At 36.3% G+C, this 26056-nt stretch overlaps 1 pseudogene; it reads left to right on the top strand.

Moving 5' to 3' along the window:
* The first annotated feature begins 21063 nt into the window (after positions 1-21063).
* LOC121018565 (GTPase NRas-like) lies at positions 21064-21775 on the top strand (annotated as a pseudogene).
* The last annotated feature ends 4281 nt before the right edge of the window (positions 21776-26056 follow it).

Here is a 26056-nt window from a genome sequence, read left to right as displayed (position 1 = left end):
CCAAATGTACCTCTTGTAGGATTTTTTTTTCCTTCATTCTCTTTACAGCATTTTCAAGACTTGGTCTATAATTGAAAGAAAATTTAATCCTGCATTAACCATATAATCAGTTTGCAAACTAGGTTCTGGAACTCCTCTTTATTAAAGTGGGTTAGTCCAGAATTTGTGGATTAATGATTTCAGACCCTATTTAAAATCTTGTAGACTTAGCACACCTCACAAAGTCTCTATTTTCCTTCTTATTAAATCACTGGAATACTAATTCTTGGCACTTAGCACCTTTCTTTTAAAAGTACAAAGTATTATAAGAACTTTAGCAAAAGAGAGTTAAACTGTATTACAAAGCAAAATGAGTATATTCCTACTTTCTATTCAGCAATCAGATAATATAGAAACAAATCTATAGCTATTAGGCAGACTTCTTGACCAGGAGATAAATCAAGTAAGTTCTCCCAAAGCAACAAGGATAAGGGTGCAAGGAATTAGGTGCTTATTTAAGATGGTGTTTATTTGAGTAATAATGCCAACAAAGTATTTCATTGTTTTTTAAAAAAAAATTTTTAATGTTTATTTCTGAGAAAGAGAGGGAGAGAGAGAGAGAGAGAGAGAGAGAGAGCGCGCAAGAGGGTGAGGGGCAGAGAGAGAGGGAGACAAAGAATCCAAAGCAGGCTCCAGGCTGTCAGCACAGAGTCCAATGTGGGGCTTGAACTTGTGAACTGCCTCTGATCATGACCTGAGCCAAAGTCAGACGCTTAACCAACTGAGCCATCCAGGTGCCCCAGTATTTTATTCTTAATTAAAATAATTGTTCTGTATTTTATCATATAAAAATGATAAAAAAATAATAGTAGTAGTAACATATTTGCATAGTTATTTGCATTTTTAAAAGTTCTTTTACATGCTTTATCTCATTAAAAAATTCTAATACATTTCTAAGGTGCTATGTTGGTAGATGTTTTGAGTATTTATGATAGAATCCAAGGAAAATTGCTTTTTTTTCTAATGCAATATATTTTTTAATGTTTACTTTTGAGAGAGAGAGCATGAATAGGGGAGGGGCAGAGAGACAGAGGGAGAGAGAGAATCCCAAGGAGGCTCCATACTATCAGCACAGAGCCCAATGCAGGGCTTGAACTCACGAATCGTGAGAGCATGACCTGAGCCGAGATCAGGTTGGACTTCAACCGACTGAGCCACCAAGATTCCCCAAAAATTACTGTCCTAAAGAAAAGCAGGAAATATATTGGCTCATGAAACATACCAAAAATAATTGGCTTCAAGCATTTGAATTCAGAGATTCAAGATGAAGTGTCGCCAACCCCAACCTCACCAATTTTCTTCCTCTCCATTTATCTTCATTCTCAAAAAGGAGCACTCCAAGCAGTGACAAGATGGCCACTGGCAAATGGAAGTCCATTTTTTCTCCTTGCTCACAATCTAAGAAAAGGAAGTTTTCTTTCTAGTTAGATTCAGTGAAAGTCCTAGGACAACATTAACTGGTCTAGCCTGCTTCAAATGTCTATTCCTGTACCAATTACTGGTGCTAATCCCTGATTGGCCAAGCCATGTGTCTACCTTTACAGAATTACATCAACTTCTCTCAAACCACCCGAACTAAAATAAATAAACAAAACAACAACAAAAAACCACCTGAACTAAGTGATTTTACTGTGAGACAGGTAATGATAGGTGTGGAGCAGAAGTTGGAAGGAAACAGGCATGGGTTTCCAAAATGGGGCTCCAGGGATGACATGCATATATTCATTGCTGATATTTTATACTTCTCTTTTACATATGAGGAACCTGAGAGCAAAAAAGATTAGGTACCTTGATTTGTGTTTTCAAACTTCTTAAAATAATTTAAAGCTATGAGTTAGAATTACCTTACTGAAGGAATACCCAATTGTTTCATTTTATCAATATTTTCATTTTATCATTTTATCAAGGAGAAAACTAAGGCCTGCTAGGAGAGGTAAAGTGTGAAAGTTATAGAATCAAACCACAAGTTTGGATTTCTTGATGTCCACTTGTGTACTCTTCCTATCATTCCAGACTATTAATTATATTCCTCTTTTTTAGAATTAATAATCCACAGTTGTATGTATTGGCTCCATATATGCTAAACTGTTATTAGACAGCAATACTCTCTACTATCATTGTGATATAGTTCAGTGCTTTATAAGGGATTATAGCACTAGCCCTAGAGTGTGAAACTCTTGTTTCCTGAGCTGGTATTTTGAGTGTGAATATTTTTTTCATGATCAGTAATTGAACGGTAAGATCTTTAAGTGCTGAATTACACTTGATAGCCTTAACTACTCTTGTGAGATCTTTGATACATAGAACAGAAGTGAATTACATTGGAAGAGAAGTTGAAGCATTTTTTTTTGCACTAGAAATCATCTAACAGCAAGGATCTACTAACATTGCAAGATTTTTCAGGTCTTTTGTCTCTAGTCTGTGCACCAATTCTGATATCCTGCCATCTACCATGAATTTGTATCAAGAAGGTGCTTAACACGAGGACCATCCTCTCCTGGCATTTAGAGCATAGTGCTTGTATGGACCTTTTCCCATATTTCAGATCCAAAGATGCTTCTGATCCTAAAACCATTCATTTGTATTTCTCTTCAATCCTAGATAGTGGCCTTTCTCACATGAAAAGGTCCTGCTGCCTCAGAAGCCTTCCCTGCTTGCAAAGGGGCTGGGCAGAATCTAAACACCATTCTGAATTGAGAGCTGTACTGACTTAGAAGGAAATTTCTGGTCACAACTGGGAATATTATTTTGCAGATGCAGTACCCTAAGAATATCTCCTTGATAACTAAGGCAAGTTCAAGACAAATTTGGAAAAGAGAAGAACTTGTAACTTTTAATTTTTTTTTGCAGCTAGGAGTCCTTGAGGAGAAGATGTGCCTTTGTTGGGGAAATTCTCTAGTGTGTCTTTGGGAGCAGACAGGTAAGAGGAGATGAGAAGAAATGGAGTGGAGTGTGCAGCTATTCATACAAGTCAGGATTCATATTCCCTTTATGATATTCCAGAAATCATCTAGAAAATCAGCATTACAGAATGCTCTGTGATGCAGTGTGTGTGTGTGTGTGTGTATTTGTGCACATGTGTACACAAAAACACACAGTGAGGTTGATGGGCTCTGATGGAAAATAGCACATGGAGAATCAAGAGGAAAAATATAGAGAAAAAATGTTGAGGAAGTAAACTCCTTTAAAACTACAGAAATTTCAAGAAGGATGGAGGATTCTCACAGGTGGTAGAGCTGGGATTCTCACCAGCTATAGCCAGCTTTCTGAGAAGATTCTATCTTTCCTACTTCATGATTCTCTGATTGTCTAAAGGGACTATATCTTTGGCCCACACATCAACTATCTGAACATCTGCAACTCTCTATCCTACAAGGTCCAAGCTCTATTAGAAATACATTTTTTGTAAAGTTCTTGAGACTGTTGGACTGCCTCTCACAGTAAGTAACAAAGCCTAAAACAATGATGTTTAAAGAACGGGTCACTTACCAGCTCATATAAGAGGAAATCAAGTTCATGGGGTTAGTGCTGATAGATCCACCAGCTCAGGAAACTTCTCACTGACTTCATCCTGACTCTCATTTCTTCAAATATTTAAGATGGATGCTGAAAATAATAGGGGCTACAAATTTCCTCATTCACAACCATGGTGGTGGGGGGGGGGGGAGAAAAAAGCTTTCTGATTCACTCTGAAGAGAAAGAAAGAACTTTCCTAGGGATCTTTCATAAATCTTATTACATGGCCTACTGGCCTATTTGGGCCTATTGGCCCAAAATGGTTGCATGCCTACGCCAATCTCTGGTGAGTGACTTGGATCAATTAAACTAGGATCAATTAAACCCACCTCTGGATCTGGGATCAATTCCCCCAACTATAGTGTTGCTACTTCAGGAGGGTATTATTGCAACTACACTGTCTCTACTACTGGATATTATGTTAGATAACAGGGTAAATGGTGGTACTTACACTTTCTACCTAAGAAATTTCCAAATAATGACAGGACAGGCTCTCAGTTGCTAAGACAAATATGGAAACCTGACCATAAACCTGATTATTTTTTCATTTCCAAATATTCTAAAGAATCCTGCTCACAATGAGTAGGACTGACAAAGAGATTCTAAGATATTATTAGAAATACTCCATGACTTTTTTGAGTTCTATAAAGATTTTTTTGAGTTCTATAAAGATTTTTTGGGGGCTCCTGCGTGGCTCAGTTGGTTAAGCACCTGACTTGGGTTCAGGTCGTGATCTCACGGTTCGTGAGTTCAAGCCTCGTGTCAGGCTCTGTGCTAACAACTTGAAGCCTGGGGCCTGCTTCAGATTCTGTGTCTCCCTCTCTCTCTGCCCCTTCCCTGCTCTCTCTCTCTCCCTCAGTCAAAAATAAATAAACATTTTAAAAAAAGATATTTTTTAGACAAGTCAAAGTGTTTAATTTCTTTGCACCTTGACAAAACAAAGGGCTTTTCTGAATTGTTCACCCGTAAAAATGACAGAGCTCAAACCTAAAACCTTGATATAAATAGGCAAATCAGGAATGTTCTTTTATGTATCATATTTCCTGCAGAAAAATTATCCTCAATGTAAAGGGAAGTCAAGATGAACATTTTCCCTCTCAACCACTTAGATTGCAATGCTTTTGCAAGAGACCTCATCAGGAAGGATTACGTAAATTTCTCTATTTTCACAGACCAAAGAGGGAATCTACTCAGGGCAAGTGCTGGGTAATGGTTTGAGCTCCAGCAGAGAACACCTTCTCTGATGACCGTTGGCTGCACCCATGTGTTATGAGTTTGTTTATTTTTTAATTGCTCCACAGTTGTTCCAGAGTGTGAGAAGTCGAGTTCCATTGAGCTGGCACTTCTAGTTTTAATTTATGCATGAGTATGTACATTGTTTTTCTCCTGCAGTTCTCAAAGAATTTTATGGGCCATTACTGAGTGACTAAAATGGGTGCAGATTTTGCAAGCCTCTGCCAGAAGATGTTTATTACTGTCATCATTCTTAGGAAAATCATGTTCCAGCAGGTTCAGGCAGTGTGCAAAACGTGGCACATGTGTGAATTGGCCATTTCACACCGCTCTTACAATATTGTCAGTAATAATAAAACCAAGGGAAAGACCTTGGGGAGGGGGATAAGCTACACATTAATTTGGTCATGAAGCTTTGATATGTGATCTTTGTTAGACCCAGAGATGCAAAGTACAGCTTGTTTTGTAAACTTCTCACCAAGGGCTAAGGCAATAACTTTATTTTAAAGGTTCTCACTCCTGAGGTTCCTATCTCATGAAGTCCATATCTAGAATGTAATATCCCTGGAAGTTTCTGGATGATTTTGTCTCTCTATTTGTTTTGTTAATTTTGAAACACAGCTTTCATGTGGCATCTAACACTGTAGTGATAAGGAAAGCAAAATTCATTCAAGGTATTTCAAATTATAGCATATCACTAGCTGTATAATACAAAGCCTACCACAACTTCTTTCATGTTCGTGTGCCCACCTGGAATCCCTAAATTTCTAGAAGCATGCTTTACCTTCTTTTGGGATGGCTATTTTTGGGGGATTGTGGACAGAGGACAGACATATGAATTTGAGAGAAAAATTCAGTTAAGTATCTCCAGAATCTGTATTTTGGGGCTATTATTCTATGTTGCCCCTATTCCTGCTTATATTTAATGTTTCAGTGTCATTTCCTTTTTGATTTCTCAGAATGGCGCACATTATGAAGCCATTTTTATATGTCTTCAGAAATGATTTTCATTTTTATATTTAATTATTATATATAATTTATTGTAATAATTAAAAATGGGTAATACGTGTTTAATATTATCCCACAAAATTTGAGCCTTATTTCAAGAGGTCTAAATTTAAAACTCCAGAATTTGTGCCATTCATATAAACATGCAGCATATCCTGTAACTTCTTAGTACCAGCACGTATACGTTAAGAAGCATGATTTGGGTTGAGGTTTCTAAGGAAGCCATATAAACAGTACCTCTTCCCTCTCAAGTTCTGCAAGTCAAGGGGGAAAAAAGAGTCGGGCCTGGAATATAAGTTTGTTATTAATAAAAGCTAAGTTGAGGGAAAATCCTTAAAACAAGAGTCAAATGAACTTCCTAAGTCTGGAGTTAGAGACTTTATCCATGCAGTCATGCACCTTGGACCAAGAGACCCCTTGAGGGCAACAAGAGACCTGCCCCTTGAGATATGAGAGGGAGCTTCTTCCTAAAAACAAAACAAAACAAAACAAAACAAACAGAAAACAAAACCAAAAACACAAAAGCTCCACAACAATACAGGGCTTAGCAAACTCTTGCCAAATTCGGCAAAAAAATCAATAAGGAGGCAGAAAGAGACTGTAGAACTTCAGGATATGTCCTCCTCATTGAAAACACATTATGTTGAACTGATTTCATACAATCTTGGATGCATGCAACTGAAACCTACTGGCAATCTTAGTCTTATCTTTATTTGTTTCATATAGAAGTTGTCTTGATTTTTGTGTATGTGTATTTCAAATAGATCAATTTGGTATTGAAGTTAACATGAAATTTCAAGTACAGTGTTTTAGAGGGCATTTTATACTGAAAAGTACTCATGATTTATCTGAAATTTAAATTTAACTTGGTGTCATGTATTTTTACTTGGTAAATTTGGCAATTCTAATTTCAAGGGATTTTGTTTTGGTTGAAAATGTTAAAATTAATCTTTTTTGTTTGTTTGTTTGCGATCATAAATTCCCCCATGTTTTATCCCCAAGACTTACTGTTTTTCCAAGCTGTTTAAAAGCCAGGAATTTGGACCTAAAACCATAAGCCTCCTAGAAGAAAACATAGGCAGTAGGCTCGTTGACATAGGTCTTAGCAATATTTTTTTGGACCAGTCTCCTCATCCAAGGGCAACAAAAGCTAAAATAAACAAATGGAATTACCTCAAATTAAAATCATTTACACAGCAAAGGAAAATATCAACAAAACAAAAAGGCAATCTACTGAATGGGGAAAGATATTTACAAATCATACATCCAAAAAGATTTTAATATCCAAAATATATAAATAACTCATACTACTTAATATTAAAAAAAGTCTCATTTAAAAACTGAGCAGAGAATCTGAATGGACATTTTTCCGAAGAAGGCATACAGATAGCCAACGGGCCCATCAAAAGATGCTCAACACCACTAATCATCAGGGAAATGCAAATCAAAACCATAATGAAATGTCACTTCATACCTGTCAGATGGGCTGACAAAAAACAAGAAGTGTTGGTGTGGACGTGGATAAAAGGGAAGATTCAAGCACTTTTAGTGGGAACATAAGTTGGTGTAGTCACTAAGAAAAACAGTTTGGAGTTTCCCTAAAAAATTAAAAATAGAGCTATCATACAATCTATCAATTCCACTTCTGGCTATTTATACAAAGAAAACAAAAATACCAGCTCAAAGAAATATATGTACCCCCAATGTTCATTGCCGCTTTATTTACAATAGCCAAGATATGGAAGCAAACTAAGTGAATATCAATAGATAACTGGATAAATATATGGTATACATACACAATGGAATAGCACTCAGCCATAAAAAAGAATGAACTCTTGCCATTTTTGACACTTGAGAGTGTCAAAGACAGATACCATATGATTTTACCTATATGTGGGTTCTAAAAAACAAAACAAATGAACAAAAGAAACAGAAAATCAGAAAAAAAGCAGAAAATCATTCACAGATACAGGAAATAAACTGTTGATTACTAGAACAGGGGAGTTGGTGAGGCAGGAAAAATAGGTGAAGGGGATTAAGAGGCACAAAATTTATTACAAAATAAGTAAGTCATGGAGGTGTAATGTACACATGGTATACAGTCAATAATACTTCAATAACTTTGTATGGTGACAGAAAGTAACTAAACTTATCATGGGTATCATTTCATAATTTATAAAAATATCAAATCACTATAAAGTATACCTGAAACTAACAGGATATTGCTATTCATTATACTTCCATTTTTAAAAGGCCATGGGTTTGGAAGTTAGAGGTTATTATTATACCCTAGGCTCTGGGGATGATTCCTGGTAGGTCTAACTTTGTTGAGGTAACTCCATGTCATTTAACTTAGTGCTTGATTCCTGCACCTGAAGTTTACTCTAATCAGCATATAGCATTTCTTTGTCCACCAGGAATTTTTCTGGATGGACATATGATCAGTTTCAAGGGTTTATTTAAGATTCAAGAAGAATTATTCTATAGACATCTAGGAGAGAGGAAGATGTACTATAAAGGTGTGAAGCCTGGAATTGTTAGTCATTTTGCCACCATGAAAGATATATGCACCCCCAGGTTTATTGCAACATTATTACAATAGCCAAGACATAGAAGCAACTTTAGTCCATCAATATATATAAAATGTTATTTAGCCATAAAAACATGTCACAAATCTTGCCATTTGTGACAACATGGATGGATCTTGATGACATTATGCTGAGTGAAATTAGACAAAGACAAATAATGTATGATCTCACTTACATGTGGAATCTAACAGAAAAAAAAAACAACTAAATTCATAGATACAGAGAATAGATGTGCCAGAGGTGCCAGAGGCAGAGGGGTGGAGGTTGGGTGAAAGTTGTAAAGGGGGTCAAAAGGCACAAACTTTCAATTATAAAATAAATAAATCATGGGGATATAATGCACAGCATGGTGACTACAGTTAATAATGATTGTATATTTGGAAGCTGATAAAAGACTAGATCTTAAAAGTTCTCATCACAAGAAAAAGATTTTGTAACTATGCATGGTAATGGATAGATTTATCATGGTGATCATTTCGTAACACATACAAATACAGAACAATTATACTGTACATAATGTTGATATCAATTATAACTCAGTAAACATTTTTAAAAATACAAGATCTGATCATCATTAGGGAACAGAAGAATAACTAATATTAGGAATGAAAGAGTGAAACTCACTACAGATCCTATAGACAGTGAAAAGATAATAGGAGATTATAATTAATAAATATCCCAATAAATTTGCTAACTTTAAGGACATGCACAAACTCATTAACAGATACAAATTTTTAAAATTTGAGACAAAAGGAAAAAGAAAACCTGAAGCCCTTAATCAATACAAACAAATCAAATTCATGGTTAAAGGCCGTCCCATAAGCAACAGTATAAGCCTCAATGGCTTAAGAGCTGATTTCAACCAATGACAACTACATGCAAACTCTTCCACAAATAGAAGGGACAATTCGAGTTTACTTTATGAAGCAAGTGCACGCTGATACTAAAACTAGTCAAAGATACTAAAAGAAAACTACACATGAACATAGATCATGAACATAGAAAAATCCTTAACAAAATATCAGCAAACTGAATTTCAGAATATATAAAGAGGATAATTATGTAGACTGATGTATGTATGTATGTATGTATGAATGAATGACGTATACCTCAGGAATTAAACAGTTGATTTAATGTTTGAAAAATAATCAACATAATTGACCATTTTAATAGAATGAACAATAGAGCATATGTTAATTTTTAATATGTGCAGAAAAACACATTTGGAAAGAAATCATTCATTTAAGTTAAAATTTTTTCAACCTTATATCCATTCCAATACCCTATGTCTTTTGGTTGGCGCATTTAATCCATTTACATTCAGTGTTATTATAGAAAGATATGGGTTTAGAGTCATTGTGATGTCTGTATGTTTTATGCTTGTAGTGATGTCTCTGGTACTTTGTCTCACAGGGTCCCCCTTAGGATCTCTTGGAGGGCTGGTTTAGTGGTGACAAATTCCTTCAGTTTTTGTTTGTTTGGGAAGACCTTTATCTCTCCTTCTATTCTAAATGACAGACTTGCTGGATAAAGGATTCTCAGCTGCATATTTTTTCTGTCTAGCACACTGAAAATCTCGTGCCAATTCTTTCTGGCCTGCCAAGTTTCAAAAGAGAGATCAGTCACGAGTCTTATAGGTCTCCCTTTATATGTGAGGGCACGTTTACCCCTTGCTGCTTTCAGAATTTTCTCTTTATCCTTGTATTTTGCCAGTTTCACTATGATATGTCGTGCAGAAGATCGATTCAAGTTCCGTCTGAAGGGAGTTCTCTGTGCCTCTTGGATTTCAATGCCTTTTTCCTTCCCCACTTCAGGGAAGTTCTCAGCTATGATTTCTTCAAGTACCCCTTCAGCACCTTTCCCTCTCTCTTCCTCCTCTGGGATACCAATTATGCGTAGATTATTTCTTTTTAGTGTATCACTTAGTTCTCTAATTTTCCCCTCATACTCCTGGATTTTTTTATCTCTCTTTTTCTCAGCTTCCTCTTTCTCCATAACTTTATCTTCTAGTTCACCTATTCTCTCCTCTGCCTCTTCAATCCGAGCCGTGGTGGTTTCCATTTTGTTATGCATTTCGTTTAAAGCGTTTTTGAGCTCCTCGTGACTGTTCCTTAGTCCCTTGATCTCTGTAGCAAGAGATTCTCTGCTGTCAGCTATACTGTTTTCAAGCCCAGCAATTAATTTGATGACTATTATTCTAAATTCACTTTCTGTTATATTCTTTAAATCCTTTTTGATCAGCTCATTAGCTGTTGTTATTTCCTGGAGATTCTTCTGAGGGGAATTCTTCCGCTTGGTCATTTTGGATAGTCCCCGGCGTGGTGAGGACCTGCAGGGCACTTCCCCTGTGCTGTGGTGTATAACTGGAGTTGGTGGGCAGAGCCGCAGTCAGACCTGATGTCTGCCCCCAGCCCACCGCTGTGTCCACAGTCAGACCGGTGTGTGCCTTCTCTTCCCCTCTCCTAGGGGCGGGATTCACTGTGGGGTGGGGTGGCCTGTCTGGGCTACTTGCACACTGCCAGGCTTGTGATGCTGGGGATCTGGCGTCTTAGCTGGGGTGGGTAGGCAAGGTGCACAGGGGCAGGAGGGGCAGGCTTAGCTTGCTTCTCCTTAGGTGATCCACTTCAGAAGGGGCCCTGTGGCAGCAGGAGGGAGTCAGATCTGCTGCCAGAGGTTTGGCTCCGCAGAAGCGCAGAGTTGGGTGTTTGCGCGGGGCAAGCAAGTTCCCTGGCAGGAACTGGTTCTCTTTGGGATTTTGGCTGGGGGATGGGCGGGGGAGATGGCGCTGGCGAGCGCCTTTGTTCTCCACCAAACTGAGCTCTGTCGTCAGGGGGCTCAGCAGCTCTCCTTCCCTTTGTCCTCCATCCTTCCCGCTTTCTGAGCAGAGCTGTTAACTTATGACCTCCCAGGCGCTAAGTCGCGCTTGCTGTGGGAACACAGTCCGTCAGGCCCCTCCGCTTTTTGCAAGCCAGACTCGGGGGCTCTGCTTGGCCGGCGAGCCGCCCCTCCGCCCCGGCTCCCTCCCGCCAGTCCGTGGAGCGCGCACCGCCTCGCCGCCCTTCCTACCCTCTTCCGTGGGCCTCTCGTCTGCGCTTGGCTCCGGCGACTCCGTTCTGCTAATCCTCTGGTGGTTTTCTGGGTTATTTAGGCAGGTGTAGGTGGAATCTAAGTGATCAGCAGGACGCGCGGTGAGCACAGCGTCCTCCTACGCCGCCATCTTCCCTCTGGTCCTTTTTCAACCTTATAGAAGGCACGTATGAGAAACTTGCCATGAGCATCATATACAACATTGGATGTCAGAATGCCTTCCCCAAGACTGGAAACAAGGCAAGATGGCTGTCTTTTTCATTTGTAGTCAACATTGTACTAGAAATTCTATACAGTGCAAGAAGTGAAGAAAAAAATAAACAATATAAACATTGTAAAAGAATTAATAAAACTGTCCTTGTGAAGAGATGATTCACAAGGAAGAGATGAAACATGATTACATATATATAAGATATTCTAAAGAATCAAAAACAGCAAAACTGCTATAAAAAACCCATTTAGCAGGGTCATAGGATATAAAATCAATATAAAAAAATCAAGTGTATTTCTATCCTAGAAAAGAATAGTTAGAAAATAAAAATTTAAATAAAACATACTATTTGTAATAGCATACAAAATCATGAAATATTTAGGGATAAATTTAATAAAATATGTTCAAGATATATATGAGACACAGTGAATAACTGAAACACTGTTAGGACAATTAAAAGGAACCTAGTTATGGAAGACCCATCATGGTTAAAATCCCAATATAATTCATCACTTTTTCTTTTTTTAACATTGACAAACTGATTCTAAAATTTGTATGAAAATGCAAAGAACCTATAATAGCCAGAACAATTTTCCAAAAGTGGTTTACATGTTTGATTTCAATACTTACTCAAAAGCCACCGTAATCAAGACATTGCAGTATTGGTGAAAGAAGAAATGTATCAAGCAATGGAAAAGAATGGAGAGAGTAGAAATACACAAACATACTCATAGTAAGAGATTTTTTTTAAGTCAGTAGATTTTTAAATACTATTTGGAAAAGTGAAAAAAAAAGATATTGCAGTTATTTAATGGGGAAAAGATAACATTTTCAACAAAGAGATATCCTTATGGAAAAAATGAACTATAACTCTTACTTCATAACATACACAAAGATGAACTCCACACTTAAAATTTTAAACTTTAAAATATAAACTTTGAAATTTATTTTAAAGTTCAAACTTTAAAGTTTATAATTCCAGATGATAATACAGGAAAAAATTAATTATAATCTTAATTAGGCAAATGTTTCTAGGTAGAATGCAATATCTATATCTACATCTATATAGATATAGAGATAGATAGATATATAGATATATTGATAGATATATTGATACTATATATATTATCATTAAAAAAAATGAAGGGCGCTTGGGTGGCTCAGTCAGTTAAGCATCTGACTTCTGCTCAGGTCATGATCTCACAGTTCGTGGGTTTCAAACAGCTTCAAACAGCTGAGAGCCCAGAGCCTGCTTTGGTTTCTGTGTCTCCCTCTCTCTGACTCTCCCCTGCTCATGCTCCATTTCTCTCTCTCTTAAAAACAAATAGTAAAAAGAAAATTTTTAATTGAAAGGGCAACACACACTAGGTGAACACATTTATATTACATATAACTGACAAATGACTTCTATCCAAAATATAAAATCATTTTTTCCAACTCAAGAAGAAAATTAGAAACCTAAAGTGTAAAAAACTGGTCAAAAAATTCAAACAGATATTTCACCAAAGAAGATACACGAATGACCAACAAACACAAGAAAAGATGCTCAATGCTTTCAAGCCTCAGAGAAATAAAAAGTAAAACCATGAGATATTGCTATAACAACTAGAATGGGTAAAATTAAAAATGCTGAAAATATAGGTGTTGACTAAGATACAGAACAACTGGAAGTTTCACACACTACTGGTTATGAATATAGAAATGTATAACCATTTTGGCAATCAATTTGGCAATTTATTACCAAAACACTAAGCAATTCTACACCTATGTATTTACCTAAGAGGTATGAAATGCCTTGCACAGGAATGCTCATAGGTTTTTTTTCTCAATAGGCAAAAACCTGTAAACAACCCAAGTAAATAGATAAGCATAGGATATGCATATAATGGAATACTGTTCAGCAATTAAAAAAAGAAAGACAGTACTATGATACCCTAGCTACATGAATGAATGAACTAAAGAAGTTTTGTGCTGTCCGATTTCATATACACAACATTTAGACCAGGCAAAATTAGTCTATGCTGACAGAAAGCATATCAGTAAGTAGTAGAGAAACTGACCATAAAGGAGTACAAAGGAAGTTTTTGAGTGGTAGAAATGTTCTATATTTTGACTGTGATGATGATTACACCGATGTAAAGTTTTTCTGTTAGTCTAAGTAAATAATTATAACAAAAAAAAAGAAGAAAAAGAAAAAGAAAAATGCATGATTAAATAAGCCTGTAACTTCAAACCCATTCAAAAGGAAAAAAAAAAAAAAAGAGCAGTGTGATTTGGGATTAGTTTCCTTTTCCCAAAGGCCTTCATTTTTGTCCATGTTAAATGAAGAAGAGTTAAACTAGAAAATCTTTAAGACTCATCGCATTATGCATTTCTAAGGAAAATCTTAAATTTCTCCTATTTTTTTCATATAGAGGAGAAAGCTTAATGCATTAGACAGAAGTTGGTCTTGGATCCAGGAAAATCATGATAAATATTGGGACCCTCGCACTTACTAGATGCCTGAGCAGGAATTCAACCTTTCACAGTTACAATTTTTTCCTCTACAAAGGAGAAAAATCTATGCCTTATACACTGGGTGTGAAAAACCACATGATTCCAATATGTACAAACGTCTTTGATGCTCACTAGCTGCCTTTCACCAGAGAAAATTTTAAGATTCAAAACCAAAAATAAAGTTAAACAGAATTCTTCCAGAAATCAAATATGTACCCTTATCAACTGAATCCTCCAAGGAGGACATTTGAGTTTCTATAAGAGATCCTGTCTTCTACTAACTGCCTTTGCAGATGCTCTGAGCACAGCACCTGTCATGCTGTTCAGGGTGAGAAGACAAGCATTAAGGAATGGCACAACAGTGGGAATAAGATAGGCCATCCTCAGGGAGCCTTCACTCTGCACTGGTTTCTCACGCTGAGTACCCTTAGACAGCTGAACCACATGAATCTTTTCTTACTTTCTGACTCAACCGGAAGACTCCCAAGTGAGCTATAAAACTTATTTAGTGCACTTTCTTGGGGCATCTCAAACGTATAGTTAAATTCAAGAAATTCCCATTAAAAAATCCTTTTATTTTGCTTTGGTTACTTTTAAATTAAAAAGAAAAAAAAATCCTAGCTACCAGTGTCTACTAAAGCCCTGAAATCACAGGTAGAATAACTTAGTGTCTTGAGAGCCTACATTACTTCGCCTTGTGGGAAGGAAAATATGACATTTTCTTAAATATACAACAATATTTTCTTTCTGGGCAGAGACTTAAATTTTTACCAGATCACAAGGGGACAAAAAGTTTAAATGAAACTTCAATGACATACCAAACCAGATGAGAAAAATGTAGATACCTCTAAACTCAACCACCACCTACAGGCATAGAACATTTCACAATGTATGTATCAACCAACCACTGCCAATGGGGTAGTTTAATCAACTCCTCTAGGGCCAATTTAAAAGGGTAAACATGAGCAAAGCTTTTATTAATGCTTCCCTTCATCACAAAAGCAATTTCCCACTGTCATTTGAGCTTTTTACGATGGCCCACTACCAGCACAAGCCATTTTAGTTTACCTCTGACTGTGCACCAAGCAGAAAAGAAAACAAATCAAATAATTAAAATGGTCAAAAATGTACCATTTCAAAATGGCTCAGTCTTTTAAAACATTTATAAAAGTACCCCCCCCACACACACTTTTTTTTTTTTTCTGAAGAGGGCAAATTGTGAAGGAGGAAGAGAGAAATGGCTTTCTTCTCTTCTCAAAATATGCCAATGAATTCTAAATATTTTCTTTTATAAGAATGTTAAAGGGTCTTCTAACATGGCTACTGAACCAGCTGTTGCCTATCTTCATCTTTCCACTTCTGAGCAACATCTCTAATTATAATCTTGTGTGCCAATGCTTTTGGGACTAGCATGGTTTCTGACTGATTAAAAAATTCATACCAGTTTCTCATGCTGAGAAGTGAAGATTATTCCCATTCAGCCATAAGAGGGCTCTGGCAGAAATAGGGTTAATTTTCTTTCCCCTGAGCCAGTAGCTCCCACACCTGTCAACCATCAAGGTCAGGCTTGCCAGGAACCTAGGAGTGAATGGGCATGGGCGCAGCTGTAGCAAATTAGTGTATCCTGAGGAGGTCCAGCATAAAAGATGTGAACTCTTGCATATGTCTCTATGGGGTTTTGACTGATCCAAAAACTATGTTGCTATGGGGAATCAAGAGTGGTAGGAGCCTCAGACACTTCCACCACAGACTTCCCCTGATAATACATAATATGTAAAACTGTATGTGCGCCTGTATGTGTGTGTCTATGTATTTTTATAAGGCCCTTTGGGATTATAGCAGAGCAACAACACATATATAATTCTGTAAACCATAAGAAGTAATTTAGAAAAGGATATAGTAATGATGACAATGGTATTTTAGCTATCTCCATCACTAGATATGAAAACCACATAATTATTGATGACACAATAGTTAATGATTTTCATCAATGCTCTTTCTCAAGAGTACATAGATATCGCAATATAGCAATCATACACGTGGATGTTTTAAAGAAAGTGATCAAAAAAGAGTAACTGGGGAAAGAAAGACACTTGGCTCAATTGTGATATCTTAGTATTGGTAGACACCATTTCCTTGTAATTTGGAAGTCTAAATTCTGACCTGGTTTATCTTCTTAATTTTTTGTTAATGTGAAAAATATCCAAAGTTATGTCATAATCGAGTGTCTTGTATTTTTGCATGAGTATAAGATGTTCTAGGCCATTGAGCCCTGCCCATTTTCAGCTTTGTGTGTAACATGAGAAGAGCAGAATTGTAGGAAGGATAGAAAGGTTATATGGAGAGAAAAACATAAAAGGTGAAGGGAACATAGAGAGATGCTTAAACGGTACTTTACATTCCTGCACTCATTCAATTTCTCTAGTGGAATGTGAAGTCAATATTTCAAGCAATAATAGAATAAAAACATTGCAGAATGCTGTGTGTTCTCTTTGCACTGAGCAGGAACTAAAATAAAAGTGGGGGCAGAGGGATACATCTTAGTGATTCCACAAAGCCAGTTCATATTCTCAGAAGAGGAGCAAAAAAAAGCAAATACATCTAATTGCTTGTGAAAGTTAGGCCCATTGACTACAGTTTAATTACAGTCTACAGCCAGATCCTACATTAGTGTAAGAAGTACAACCCTAAAGAATAAAATAAAATGACATTTTGGCTGAGCAAAAGTTCCAGAATCCTACAGGGTCATGATTTAACGTTTCACACCCTATAAGCATCATTAATAGCAAAGACATTATGAAATCAATTTTGAAAAAAGATCATCTCCCAGGGCTCTCTACTTAGATGTGCAGTTTTTGAAGGGGAAGAGGGCAATTAATGGGCTAAGCACCAGCCTGGCCCAGCACAGTCACTCAAAGCAGAATTAAGAAAAAAAAAAAAACTATCTAAATTCTTATTTGACAACTGAAGAAACTTACAGAGATAATTGATTTAGAGACACTAAATTCTTATTTGACAATTGAAGAAACTTACAGAGATAATTGATTTAGAGATTTCTTGATTTATCAAAATACCCTGAGCATCTTAAGAAGTCGCTTATTGGACAGTACTTATTATTGGACACTGTAGAACCTATTTCTTAAAGTGGCTATTATTGGACACTGTAGAACCTATTTTTTAAAGACCCGCAGAGTCTTCAAAGTCCTGCTGAGCAGATCACACTCTGCAGTGGAGAAGGGTAGCTGGGTCCTAACTGACTCAGCATGACCTAACTGACATGCAGAATAGGAAGTCCATGCCCTTACTTTCTTCTCTTTCCATTGATACTGACCCATGATTGCCACTCCCACTCTGCCTTCAACTTTTCTTGATGAGTGGAGGAAGTACTGAAGAAGAGTGAAGTAACTTGCTTCTTCACCAAGACTGCCAACTCATGCACACTGCAGTGTTTTGTGATATGTGTGTTTTCAGTCACCTTGGGGTTTTCACCAGAGGAGCAACTTATTTCATATGTGCCTGTGGAAAGGTAATAAAGATTTATTTATTTATTATTATTACCAGTTGAGTTCAATATAAACTATTGACATAAGTATGTTCTATTTACACTATTTCTTTCCCTTGAAGGATACCCCAATTCAGTAGTGTAAAAACATAACTGAATGAAGGAAATGGATCTCCAAATTGGAATTTTGATTTCAAAAATGATTTAATTCAATAAATTGTTTAAAAGTAAGAATTTTCTATAATAAACTTACTTGGCTGACTACTAATGGTCTTTAGGCAATGGTAACCAAAGGGTATTTGTGATAATCTCCCACAGAACAAAACAAATGTTGACAAGTATTAACAATTTAATTATGTAATGACCGTGCTGCAACATAAGGGAAGTATAGGTGTGATCACTCTTTCTGATAGTCATTACAGGTGTGATATTATCCCATCTGATGTAGGGATAGAGTCAGCAGTAATGACTCAGTCTCTTATTTCCTTGCTCAGTGCTGACATTTGTTAGAACTTTGGTTTTAGGGGTGCCTGGGTGGCTCAGACGGTTAAGCGTCCGACTTCGGTTCAAGTCATGATCTTGCAGTTCCCTGAGTTCCAGCCCCGCGTTGAGCTCTGTGCTGACAGCTCACAGCCCGGAGCCTGTTTCACTTTCTGTGTCTCCCTCTCTCCCTGCCCCTCCTCTGCTCATGCTCTGTCTCTCTCTGTCTCTCAAAAAGTGAATAAACATTAAAAAAAAATTTTTTTTAAAGAACTTTGGTGTTAGATAAGAGAAACAAGCAATTACTAGTGTAGAGTGGGTAATTAAAATCCACATATGCTAAACTTACATATGCAAAAAAGTCACATTCTGTTTTTTTAATATACAACTGTTTGCATAGTTTTCTCAAGCTTAGATTCTCTTTAATGGTGGTAGGAGAAGCTAAGATGGATGGGATTTCAAATACGTCACTTAAAGGTTACTTATTTTTTCCTTTTAAAATTGTCCCTTTGGTGTTATCTCTACCCTTTTCTCTTCCTTCTAGCCAAAGGGTACCTGGACATACCATGGGGCATCACAAAAAACCCAAATTGGGTAGCAGCCTTCTCTAGGATGTCCCTAGACATCCTACTGTTGCTCATCCTACTGTTATCTATTCTCAGTATTGTGGCTAATGAAAGTCATGTTTAGGTTTTGTTTTTTCTCTGCACAGTCAGTGCCTAGAGGTCCCTTTTCTTCGACCAACAGGCTCCACTACTTTGATGTGGCCCCGCCTCAGCTTTCCCCGACACTGCTGCTCTGCTGAATCTCAGCCAGATGCTCATTGGTCCCTTCTTTAAGAGCCCCTCCCTAATTAACCAATGATTTCCCTGTTCTTCACTGAGGACACACAGTGACTTTGAGACGTTTCACTCATTATGCACAGAATTTGTGCAGTCAAAGGTAAAAGTATGGTTGGTGCAGTCTGTGGTCTTTTGGCCATCATCACTCAGCTGTGTGTGTCCCTGTTGGTGTGGGACATTAGTGGCCTCCTCCCTAGATCTGACAAATTGTGGGGCACCAGGCTCCTTTCCTTTCAGCATCTCCCACATACACATCTACCTCTGGGGTTCCCCTATCACTGCCCGATCTTCATCTTTAGGGTTATCCTCAGCTGAACTATACTGGGGTGGAATAGAGAACTAAAGACACAGCATCTGATCTTTTGCTCTTTTCTCTCTCTGTTACCCTATCCACTTCCATAATATTCCATGATCTTTTTCTATACACTAAAATAAAAATTTCAGATGTCCAATTGTTTTAATGTGAGAAAAACGGGAATTTATAAATTTGTCTTTCATTTAAGCCTAGACTGCAAAGCTACTGTTTTATTTGAACACCAAAGCCCTAATTTACCATACACTTGACATCTTTGTTCCAGACTACATGAGTCTCCCTTGGATGATGGAAATGCTTTTATTTAATGGCTGGGAAGTCAAGAAGGCTATAATTTAAAGAAAATGCAAAATATATGACTTGATATATTAAAAATATTATGCCAGTTTTCTAGCTCAAAAATAATGTAAAATAAAATACAAAGATCCCAGCATATTTTACCAACAAAAGGAGAAACTTCATCTGAACCCAGAGTTGCCTGGTGTCAGGGCTTACTCAACACACTGTGAGAAACCTCATGTGTATATTCTATCTTACTCTCCAGATATTTTTATGGCTTCTATATTCTCATCTCTTTTATCAGTTTTTGTTTCTTTTATGGACTAGCTTTCTCTATATCCTAATCTAAAAGCGGAAAATATGGGATCCCTATTAAGATCTCTAGTTTTTACATCTCCTCTTCAAGAATCCAACTTTAACTGGGATTGGAACACATTGCCCTCTTCCCTTTCCAGTTTACTAAATAGAAAATTTTAATTACTCTCGTTTGGATCATGATCCCATCTTTCATTCATCTTTTGGTGTAGCATAAGTATGGAATAATTCTCTATATGCATCAGAGTGGGAGTGAGATCACTTTTCCTTTTTGTTTGTTTGTTTGTTTTTGGAAAGAATAAAAGGCAAAAATTTCTAAATATCCACTATAATATTCTTCCTGTTATTTCTATTGACTTATTATAGCTATTTATTTATGAAATAAATCTGACACTTTCTTGTGAAGTTCTGAAGTACACATGGAAGCGTTATTTTATGTAATTTTTTTTTTTGAGAACAAAAACAAAGAGAAAATCTCTTGGGATTATTTATATGTTCCAAGGTAAAGGTTATAGCTTCCAGGATTTATTGTTTATTCCTTTCTGTTTTCCAGGACTGTGGAATTTTTCAAAATCAGTTACTTATCTAGGATATTTTCTCAGTGCATGCTGTTTTAACTAGTAAATCCACCTTGCATCAGTCTGGTGTCATTTTGAGATCATGTAGATTAACCTGTATCTTGACTAAAAATAATATTTATTAAAATTTTTTTCTGCTTTAGTTTGCTGACATGATGAATGATATTGTATTCCTAATAACAAGCCATCCTTGCATTCCAGTTATAAATCTTTTATGGACTATGTTTATTTTTAAAATACTGGTAGATATCAATTCTTAATTACAATCTAATTTTATTTTGGATTGTGTACTAACATTAAAAAATGACCTTAAGGACTTTTTGTTGTTGTTGTTGTTGTTATAAATATTATCTGCCTTTGACAGAAGTATAAATGTTCTGATTTCACAAAAGATGTTGCAAGCATTATATTCTTAGTTCTTTGCAACAACTTAAACAGAATTCAGATTAAAAACTTAAATAGAATTAGCAATACTGGTTGGTTTAAGTTTTAAAATGATTTGAACTTAATCCCTGGTGGGGGCTGGTGATGGCAGTTCTGGGGTCTCCAACATTTTCCCCAGTTGTGGTCCTAAATCCGTTGGAAGCAGAGGCTGTGTAACTTGAGGTTCTTGCTGGTGTGAAATGACTGAGTACAAACTGGTGGCATCTGGAGCAGCTGGTGTTGGGAAAAGCACACTGACAACCCAGCTAATCCAGAACCACTTTGTAGATGAATGTGATTCCAACATAGAGGATTTTAACTGAAAACAGGTGGTTACAGATGGTAAAACCTGTGTTCTGGACATAATGGATACAGCTAGTCAAGAAGAATACAGTGCCATGAGAGACCAATACATGAGGACAGGTGAAGGCTTCCTCTGTGTATGTGCCATCAATAATAGCAAATCATTTGCAGATATTAACCTCTACAGGGAACAGCTTAAGCAAGTAAAAAACTCAGATGAAACAAGTGTGATTTCCTAACAAGGACAGTCACCAAAAAACAAGCCCACAATTTGGCCAAGAGTTACGGGATTCCGTTCATTGAAACCTAAGCCAAGACCAGACAGGGTGTTGAATATGCCTTTTGCACACTGGTAAGATAAATATGCCAGTACCAAATGAAGAAACTTAACAGCAGTGATGATGGGACTCGAGTTTTTATGTGGTTCTTGTGTGTGGTAATGTAATGAATACTTTTAAAGTTGTAGCATCAGAAAAGAGCCACTGTCAAACTGCACTGACACCCTGGTCTTGACTTTCTTGCGTAAGTATTCCTGTTGCTATCTTGAGTCTCACAGGAAGCTCCTACTACCTCCTCAGCTCTCAGTAGATCAGTACAATATTCTCTACTTGAGAAGCTCTCTAAATAACTACCTCCTTCCTCACTTGGTTGCCTGACCAGAGAAATGAATCTCTTGTTACTCCCCCCTATTTTTCCACCCTGGATTCTCCCCCAACACACATAAACAAACCTCCGCCATCCCAGGTTTTTCATCTGAAAAGTAATTCATGCTCTGAAACAGAGAACCAAACTGTAGATATGAAATGCTGTAAGAAACTATGTCTTGAGGTCTAAGGTAGCAACTGCTGGTTGTTTTGTTTTTCATTTTATTGTTGAACATGGCACTGTGTTGGTTTTTGGAGAAATGTCATAAATTACTCTTTTGCTGAGAATATAGTTAAGTTGCCATTTGGTTTGTTTTTAATGTTATTGGCTATACTCTATACCTGGCATCTGCTCTGCATTCATAAATACTACTACTACTAATGATAATAATAATTAATAATAATAATAATTTGTACTTAAATCTTTACCTTCTTTACCTTCACTTTTGGGAGGTTTCCTTTGTCCATTTTCAAAATTTCTTCTACAGTGATTTTTGTTTCTTTGTTTAGGTTTGATTTCTTAATTTTTGTCAATCAATTTTTGCTGGCAAATCACATACTTCATTTAGATTGCCATATTCATTTATATAGAGTTGAATGAATATTCTCATTTAAAATTTCTTCTATGTTTTTCATTTTTAAATGTGGTAAAAATCATAATAAAGAAAACTAGATTAATACTACTTATTAATATAAGGGAAGAAATATTAAAAACATTATAAGCAAATGCAACTCGATAGTTGATGAAAGTATAACCTGTCATAAGATAAACAATTTGGTCCAATGAAGTCACATGGATTTATTGTTGAAGTTCAGTTTTTGACTTACTAGTTGTTGAATCTTACGTAATTTATTTAACTTCTCTGAGTCCCACAATTAAAAATACTGAGGAAAGAATGCCTGTAGTTAAATATTTTGTCAGAATCACTGAAATAGTCAATATAATTGACTAATAGAGCAATAACACAGAGTTAATGCTGAATAAATTTTATTTTCACTCAAGATAGAGTTTACTACTAGACAGAGTTTATATTAGAAATCCAAGGACTGGGGCGCCTGGGTGGCGCAGTCGGTTGAGCGTCCGACTTCAGCCAGGTCACGATCTCGCGGTCCGTGAGTTCGAGCCCCGCGTCAGGCTCTGGGCTGATGGCTCAGAGCCTGGAGCCTGTTTCTGATTCTGTGTCTCCCTCTCTCTCTGCCCCTCCCCCGTTCATGCTCTGTCTCTCTCTGTCCCAAAAATAAATAAAAACGTTGAAAAAAAAATTTTAAATAAGAAGTTGAGTGATCACCAAATGGATGATTATGTCAAAACCAATACCCCATCCTAATAACAACAAAAATTATATAAATGATACAGAAAACAATATTGAATTTATCTTTCATAATATGTTGCTAAAAGACTAGTGATATAAAAATAAGTCACATATTTTAAATCATTAAATTTTAATTAGATAAAATATTAATCAGGGTAAATTAATTAAATATATCAATTAAATGAAATTAATTAGACTAAAATTAATTATTTAAAACTTTAATTGATTAAATACTAAATGCAAATCAAAACCACAGTGAAATATCATTTACACCAGTCAGAATGGCTAGTATCAAAAAGGCAAGAGTTAACAAGTGTTGGTGAGAAAAGGAAACCCTCATGCACTGTTGATGAGAATGTAAATTGGTTCAACCATTTTGGAAAACAGTATGGGGATTCCTCAAAAATTTTTAAATAGAGATACCATATGATCTAGAAATTCCACTGCTGAATATTTATGCAAATCCCAAAAACACACTTTGAAAATATATTTATACTCCTATGTTTATTGTAGCAATGTTTACTATAGCCAAGATACGGAGGCAACCCAAGTGTCCATTGATAGATGAATGAAAAAAGAAGATATATCTCCAATATCTTCTTGGTAATATATATATATATTACCGAGCCATAAAAAAGAATAAAATCTTGCCATTTGCAACAACATGGGTGTACCCTGAGGGTATTATGCTAATTGAAATAAGTCAGACAGGGAAAGACTAAGGCCATGTGATTGCATTAATATGTGGAATCTAAAAAATGAAACAAATGAACAACAGCAGAAGAATTCTAAATACAGAGCACAACGGGTGGTTGCCAGAGGAGAGGTAAGGGCGGAGATTAGCAAATGGAGGGAATTACGAGGTACAAACTTCCAGTTATAAAAGGAAGAAGGCACAGAGATGAACAGTACACCATAGGGAATGTGGTTTATATTTGTAACAACATTGTATGGTGACAAATGGTGACTACACTTACCAGAGTGAGCACTGAATAATGTATAGAATTTTCAAATAAATATTTTTTACACCTGAAGCTAATATAATATTGCGTGTCAATTATACTTTAATGAAAAAGGTTTGCTCAAAATTGAAAGAGTCCTGTTATTCTGTTCTGTTCTCTCATGGCTGCATGTTATGGCTGCTAAAAATAGGAAATCTTGATTTGCAATGCAAACTTCAGTTTTTTTTTTTTTTAAATGCCCCAAGTTAACCAATGTATGACAAAAAATCACCCAGGTCAAGCAGTGCAATTGTCTGATGCAAGATGTAGACTGCAGTAGGACATGTGCTAGAAGTCAAGGACCAACAGAACTGCTTGTGAAACAGTAGTTTGTCATGTCTTATGTTTGGGAATTTTGCCTTATCCCTGACCAAAAAGCTAATACCAAAGAAAGCTGTACTATCTTATGATTTTGCCATGGCATATCTCTTAAAAATTTCATAAATGTACATGTACATGCATACACATTCATATGTATTTTACCAAATGCATACCCATGTTGCTGTTGAGACTGGGTCAGGGTGGGTGCAACTTCATATGGTCACTTGGGCCCTAGTATTTGATGCCTGATCCTTTGCCAAAGTTTTCCTCTCCTCCATGGTAAATTTCCCTAGGTAGGGATTTGGTGGGTATTGTTAACCTTGCCTACCAGCTGGCTTTAATCAGGACTGTTTAATTATATGAGACGTGATTCAATGTTCATCTCTGAAGGTAGAAATCTGGATTTCAGAAGCTTTGGTTCCAGAAGAACCTGGATTCATTAACTAGTTTTACTCACACTTTCCCAGAGAATTTTTTTGTGCCATGCACTATACATATTTATGTGTGAGTAATGGAAGAAGAGGAATCACCATTTTTACATGCATATATAAAAATGCTATTACTGGCTGAGTCAAAATGACTTGTTTGTCATCAAATTTCCATTCTGATGACCTAGCTAAAACAAATAAAATATGTTCCAATGTGACTGGATGTCCCTAATGGCTAACATTTAAATAAAATTTCCCATCACTAGGACCTGTATAAACACATTCACTCAGACACACACACACACACACACTGATTTTAAATTACATCTTATTGTACTCTAAGCTCCACTGAGGACAACGATTTGCACATTGCTGCATTCTGACCTCTAACACAGTTTCTAGTACATTGTATATATTCAGTAAAAGTTTGTTAAATTAATAAATTAAATATGCTTAAGATAATATCAAAAATAATTCATAGATATATTCTAAAGCAGTGCCTACATAAAATTTTGTTGGAAAAAAGACTTGGCCATTCATTGATACATGGTCTATAGTCACTTTCTCATTATAACAGCAGGTTCCAGCACTTGCAACACAGACAGAATGGCCCTCAAAGCCTAATGAATCTACTATCGGGCCTTTTAAAGAAACCCATATCCCAGAGGCATACTCTTTAAATTTACATGAATAAACATAAATTAAATAAATATTGTTATTGACTACTATTTTTTCATTTCTAGCAGTACAGTAATACCAGACACAGATTAAAAACAAATAGAAAGATGCAGAACAAGATAAAATTATGGGAAGATATTATATTTATTTGAAAGGAAAAATTAATTATAAAATAATTACAATTATAAAATAGTTTATTGATAGTGACCTAATTAATTAATTTGAAATATGTTTTTGAGTTCATACTGTTCACCAGACTTTGTACTTGGTAGTACATATTTTTTTAAAGCTTATAAAAGATCACAATTTGTCTTTTTACCTTCTTTCCATCATCTTCTTTAGCCTACACAATTGCAACCACTCTTCAAGTACCTCTGATTGTATCCTTGTTCGGAGCATACACTTTACAACTAACCAGGTCATTTCCCTGCCTTTTGGTGGTTACCCCTTTTACTTGG

This window comes from Herpailurus yagouaroundi, unplaced genomic scaffold, assembly GCF_014898765.1.
Source record: "Herpailurus yagouaroundi ecotype Mexico unplaced genomic scaffold, PumYag 77, whole genome shotgun sequence".
Classification (NCBI taxonomy): Eukaryota; Metazoa; Chordata; class Mammalia; order Carnivora; family Felidae; genus Herpailurus; species Herpailurus yagouaroundi.
Note: the sequence above shows the minus strand (reverse complement) of the source record. Positions and strands in the feature narration are given on the sequence as shown.